Source organism: Triticum dicoccoides, chromosome 2A (assembly GCF_002162155.2).
Source record: "Triticum dicoccoides isolate Atlit2015 ecotype Zavitan chromosome 2A, WEW_v2.0, whole genome shotgun sequence".
Taxonomy (NCBI): domain Eukaryota; kingdom Viridiplantae; phylum Streptophyta; class Magnoliopsida; order Poales; family Poaceae; genus Triticum; species Triticum dicoccoides.
In genome coordinates, this window is record NC_041382.1 from 433,353,790 (window position 1) to 433,360,507 (window position 6,718).

Consider the following 6,718-nt stretch of genomic DNA (forward strand, 5'->3'; position numbering starts at 1 on the left):
TTAACCTGCTGCAGTTGTTTGATGTGCCCCAGAAGTTCAAGGTCACGAGTCTAATTGTTGCGATAATCAAGAGGACAACTGTAGATCAGAAGAGGTCATGTGGGTATACTCCACACATCCAGGTGCTCATCAACCTCAAGATGGGCACATGCACTTACCTGTTGGACAAGAAACATCTTCCATTGAGGCCTAATTTTGAGGACACCACAGTTGTCATGAATGCTGAAGATCCCACATCTGCAGAATCTCAAGAGAAGAGGGAAAAAGCTAAAGCTGAGAAGGCAGCAAAGATGCCAAGTGCTGAAGAGGCTTCTCAAGTGTTCCTCAAGTCAAAGCAAGACCAACTTGGATATCTGATTCAAGCCACCTTGAGGATTGAGAAGGGATTGGCCACCCTGACTCAGAACCAAGAAAGCCTGGAGAGGACCATTGAGACCAAATTCTATGATCTTAATTTGAAAGTAACAGAGATGCAGATAGCAGTTGAGCAGCTCTAGGAAGAAGCTGAGGAGAGGAAAGGGCAGGCTTACACATATGCCTTTCAGAGAGTGCCAAGAGGGCAGAGATATGCTGCAGTGCCAATGACTGACACAAGAGCAACTACATCAGCACCTGCAGCCACAACATTAATGCAACCTCCAGTTGCCACTCCACCAGCTCCAACAACTTCAACAGATGCATTCGTCCTTGGAGTCCTCTTAACGCCTCCTCCCAAAGATCAAGCTTAGAGATACGCATAGCACTATGCATTTTCGTGCTTTTTGGCAACTTGTTTCCAAAGGGGGATAAAGTGTATAGATCATAGCCTTCGAGAGAGAGAGAGCTTTGCTTCTTTTTGCCTTATTTGCCACTTGTTTGATACTTATTCGTTTGCTTGCTTGGATGACACTTTATGGTTATGTGTGTGACATACTCGTTTGATCATGTGCTTGATCATACCACTTTAATGCTTGTGCTTGAATGATGTTACCATTTATCTCATGTATGATCATTCACTTTGCCTTGGTGATGAGTGCATATTTTACTCTCTATCATTTTGAGCGCTCCACCAAGATGTATGTGACATGGAAGAGTATCCATGATCCTAATCGATTGTGTATTTGCATTCAAAAACAAATTTTAAATAGTGCACAAATTTAGGGGGAGCTCTTGCTTATCACATACTTCTCAAAGCGACAATGTATTTCAATCTTATTATCATTTGTCGAAGCTTTGATCTATATGTTGCCATTAATTACCAAAAAGGGGGAGATTGAAAGTGCAACTATCCCTGGGTGGTTTTGGTCATTCCTAACAACATATAGCTCATTGAACTAATGCTCTTTCAAGATGATCATTTCAGAAAGTTCAATGATTGGCATGGCATGGACTAGAAATGTGGACCCCTCAAAATGCTAAGGACACATATTGGCAAAAGCTCAAGACTCTACATTTTCATTTTAGTGATCCAAGATCACATTGAGTCCATAGGAAAAACCAATACTATTAAAAGGGGATGAGGTGTTGCTTAATGGCTTGCTTGCTCAAAATGCTTAGTCATATGCTCCAAAAGCCCTCAACCACTTTCTCATATCCACATATATCCCAAACCAAAAGTCAAACTCAGCCCCACTGATTTGATCTATCCGGTGCCACCGAGTTCATTTGACATAGCCATAGCTAGAAACCCTAATCAGTTTGGTCTCACCAATAGGGATTTCGATCTCACCGACATGGGATTGCAAACTCTCTGCTCTTCATAATGTTTCGGTCCAACCAAGATGAGTGATCGGTCCCACCGAGTTCGAAATGCAAACTCTTTGTTTCCTTTTCATAATGTTTCGGTCTCACCGAAATGAGCGATCGGTCCCACCGAGTTTGCTTGACCAACTCTCTGTTTGCCTATTATAGGAATCGGTTCCACCGAGTTCATGTGATCGGTCTCACCAAGATTACGTTATGCCCTAACCCTAATGAAATTGGTCCCACCGAGTTGATCATATCGGTCCCACGGAAAAGCCCAACGTTCACATTTTGAACTGAATTGTTTTGACCGAGTTTCGTGATTCGGTCTCACCGAGTTTGGTGAATTGTGTGTAACGGTTAGATTTTGTGTGGAGGATATATATACCCCTCCACCCTTCCTCCATTCATTGAGAGAGCTATTTGAACATGCCTACACTTCTAGCATACATTTCTGAGAGAGAACCACCTACTCATGTGTTGATACCAAGATATTCCATTCCAACCACAAGAATCTTGATCTCTAGCCTTCCCCAAGTTGCTTTCCACTCAGATCATCTTTCCACCAAATCCAAATCTGTGAGAGAGAGTTGAGTGTTGGGGAGACTATCATTTGAAGCACAAGAGCAAGGAGTTCATCATCAACATACCATCTATTACATTTTGAAGAGTGGTGTCTCCTAGATTGGTTAGGTGTCACTTGGGAGCCTCCATCAAGATTGTGGAGTTGAACCATGGAGTTTGTAAGGGCAAGGAGATCGCCTACTTCATGAAGATCTACCCAAGTGAGGCAAGTCCTTCGTGGGCGATGGCCATGGTGGGATAGGCAAGGTTGCTTCTTCGTGGACCCTTCATGGGTGGAGCCCTCCATGGACTCGCTCAACCGTTACCCTTCGTGGGTTGAAGTCTCCATCAATGTGGATGTACGATAGCACCACCTAACGGAACCACGCCAAAAATCTCCATGTCTACATTGCATTTGCTCCCTCTAAACTCCTCCCTTTATCTTCATATGCAATGATTTACATTCCGCTGCTATACTCTTAGAATTGCATGTGTAGGTTGATTGCTTGACATGTGCTAAGTTAATAAAATCTGCCAAGACTTCAAATTGGGAAAATGATAGATTTTTATTTGGTCAGGTAGTCTAGTCACCCCCTTCTAGACATACTTTCGATCCTACATCCCCCTATGAAGAAAATCTGGGTTCCCAAAAGGTGCCTTGAAAGTCTTTAGGTGAATGTCATCATGACACCACCTGTGAAGAACAGGAACCCCAGATTAAATTCTTCATATGGACCAAAGTCTTCATATGGATCCAAGTCCTCACATGGACCAAATTCCTCACCTGGATCAAATTCCTCATATGGATCCAGATCCTCATATGAACATCAACGTGCTAACACTTCTGTTTCACAAGGAAGATCTAAGGGCTATGAATATGTGCATTATTCTTCAAATCATTATGTTCATAAGTCCTCAAAGAATTTCTCTGCTTATTCATATGCTTACTCTAACCCATCTTATGTGAAACGAGTGGATTGGCTTCTATGCCACCTTTTTTCTTATGGAGCTCGCATAATGATGAACTCTTTGGCACCCCTTCAGATGTGGGTGGTGAAGAAAAAGAACTAATCTCTTATGCAGGGTTTGGTCTCCAGACGAACTTAAACGTTTGAAGAATTTGCTGGAGACCTGAATATGCTTGAAAGGACGCAAGCTAATCATGAAGAAATGAATTTTCATTTCTCATATCCTCCTACTGCTATATCTGTTGTATTGTTTGATGAAATTGATCTGATGACTTTGATGTCATATTCTTCACTGATGAAGTATATGAGTTCGTAAGATGCACTAATTCATCTGCAGGATGATCAACCCAAAGCCACTGAGTGGGTCCTCGATAGTGGATGTATAAATCACATGACCGGTGACAAGAACCTATTGATGGACACTGCTTTATCTCCATCAGATCTGAAGCATATCACCTACACTGACAAAGGCAAAGGCAAGGTATTGGGTCTAGGTAGGGTTGCAATCTCAAAGGATCGACACATGGACAAAGTCATGCTTGTCGAGTCCTTAGGATTCAACCTCATGTCTATCTCAATGCTTTGTGATCTTGATATGGTTGTTGTCTTTGGCAGGTATCACTGCGTTGTGATCATGGAAGCTGACAATTCCAAAGTCTTCGAAGGCTTTAGGAGAGGAGACTTGTATATTGTTGATTTCTCTACAGGGCCACAACCTGCCATGTGTCTACTGGCAAAAGCTTCAGAAGGCTGGTTATGGCATCGACGACTAGGTCATGCTGGCATGAGGAACTTGCACACACTCGCAAAGAAGAAGCATGTCATTGGCATCGAGGGTGTCAAATTCCTCAAGGACCATCTGTGTGGAGCTTGTGAAGCTGGAAAGATGACCAAGTCCAAGGATCCCTCAAAGACTATCATGACTACCACTCGTCCATTTGAATTGCTTCACATGGATCTCTTCGGCCCTAATCACTATGCCACATTCACTAATGTTGCATCTTTATATGGCTTTGTTATTGTTCATGACTATTCTCGTTATACATGGGTGCATATCACCACTTACAAAACTAAAGTGCAGGAAGTCTTCAAATGATTTTCCTCGAGGGCTTCAACAAACTTTGGTGTGAAGATCAAGCACATTAGAAGTGACAATGGGACCGAGTTCAAGAATACTGGTTTTGATGACTATCTTGATGAACTTTGTATTACTCACGAGTTATCTGCTCCTTATACTCCTCAGCAGAATGGTGTCGTGGAGCGCAAGAACATGACTCTTGTTGATATGGCTCGCACTATGCTTGATGAATACAAGAAGCCTCCTCGCTTCTGGCCTGAGGCAATTGATACTGCATGCCACATCATCAACAGGGTATATCTTCACAAATTCTTCAAAAAGACCTCATATGAACTCCTCACTTACAAGAAACTCAATGTGAGTTATTTCAAAATCTTCGGTGCTAAATGTTGGATTAGAGATCCTCATCACAATTCTAAATTTGCACCGAAAGCACATGAAGGTTTTATGCTTGGTTACAGAAAGGACTCGCACACCTACATAATCTTTAACACCTATCACCACAAGGTTGTTGAAACTGTAGATGTGTGGTTTGATGAAACTAACGGCTCACAAAGAGAGCACCTACCTCCTGTGCTAGATGAAATGTCACCTGAGCAATCCATTAAGTTCAAAACTACTGAGGATGTCATTCCTACCAAAGAATCTACTGAAGAAGTCATTCCAGAACGTGAAGAACATCATGTTGATGCACCTGAGGAAAATGGCTCTGAAGAAAATGCTGAGCCCACTCAACATCGTCAACTCGCTCATCCTCGCATCACAGATGAAGTGCAGATTGAGAGAATCATCAACGACATCAAAGCACCAGGTCCTCTCACATGCTCAAAGGCTTCACATTTGTCTAACTTTTGTGGGCACTTCGCTTTTGTCTCTATCACAGAGCCCACCGAAGTAGATGAGGCATTTCTGGAGCTTGAGTGGATTCAAGCGATGTAAGAGGAACTACACCAATTCGAGCTCAACAATGTCTAGGAACTTTTCAAGCGACTAGACCGCGCAAGCACAATATCATCGGCACCAAATGGATCTGCCGCAACAAGCAAGATGAAAATGGCCCTGTGGTGAGGAATAAGGCATGGCTTGTAGCTCAAGGCTACACACAGGTTGAAGGAATTGATTTTGATGAAACTTTTGCACCTGTTGCTAGACTTGAGGCTATTCACATATTGCTTGCTTATGCTAACCATCATAATACCATCTTATATTAAATGGATGTGAAAAGTGCATTCCTCAATGGTAAACTTGAAGAAGAAGCATATGTTTCTCAACCCCCAGGTTTTGAAGATCCAAAGCATCCCGACCAAGTATTCAGACTCAACAAGGCCCTCTATGGCCTCAAGCAGGACCCTCAGGCATGGTATGATACTTTGAAGGAATTCATCATGTGGAAAGGTTTCAAACCCGATTCACTTGACCCGACTCTTTTCACCAAAACCTATGATGATGAATTATTCGTGTGCCAAATATATGTTGATGATATTATCTTTGGCTGTACTAACCAACGTTACAGTGACGAATTTGCCTATATAATGAGTGAGGAATATCAAATGCTTATGATGAGAGAATTGAAATTCTTCTTAGGTCTTCAGATTCTTCAACAGCGCAACGGCATCTTCATATCTCAAGAGAAATACCTCAAGGATGTATTGAGGAAATTCGGCATGCAAGATTGCAAAAGTGTTAAAATCCCTATGCCCACGAATGGCCATCTATGCACTGATGAAAATGGTGTAGACTTCGATCAAAAGGTATACCGCTCCATGATTGGCTCCTTATTGTATCTATGTGCATCTAGGCCAGATATTATGCTTAGTGTTTGCATGTGTGCCCATTTTCAAGCTACACCGAAGGAATCACACCATAAGGTTGTGAAGCATATTCTTCGATATCTAGCTCACACTCCGACACTTGGATTATGGTATCCCAAGGGCTCGGCTTTTGATCTCATTGGATATTCTGACTCTGACTATGCTGGTGATCGTCTGGACTACAAGTCAACATCAGGCACATGCCATTTCCTTGGACGATCCTTAGTATATTGGTCCTTGAAGAAGCAGAACTGCGTATCACTCTCTACTGCTGAAGCTGAGTACATCACTGCTGGTTCATGCTGTGCTCAATTGCTATGGATGAAGCAAACCCTCAAGGACTACGTCATCAATGTGAAGAACGTGCCACTCTTCTGTGACAATGAGAGTGCCATCAAGATTGCTCATGGCCCAGTTCAGCACTCGAAGACAAAGCACATCCAAATTCGTCATCATTTTCTTCGTGATCATGTGTTGAAGGGCGACAACTGTATCGAGCACGTGAAGACTGAAGAACAACTAGCCAATATCTTCACAAAGCCCTTGGATGAGAAGAGATTTAGCAAGTTGTGGTG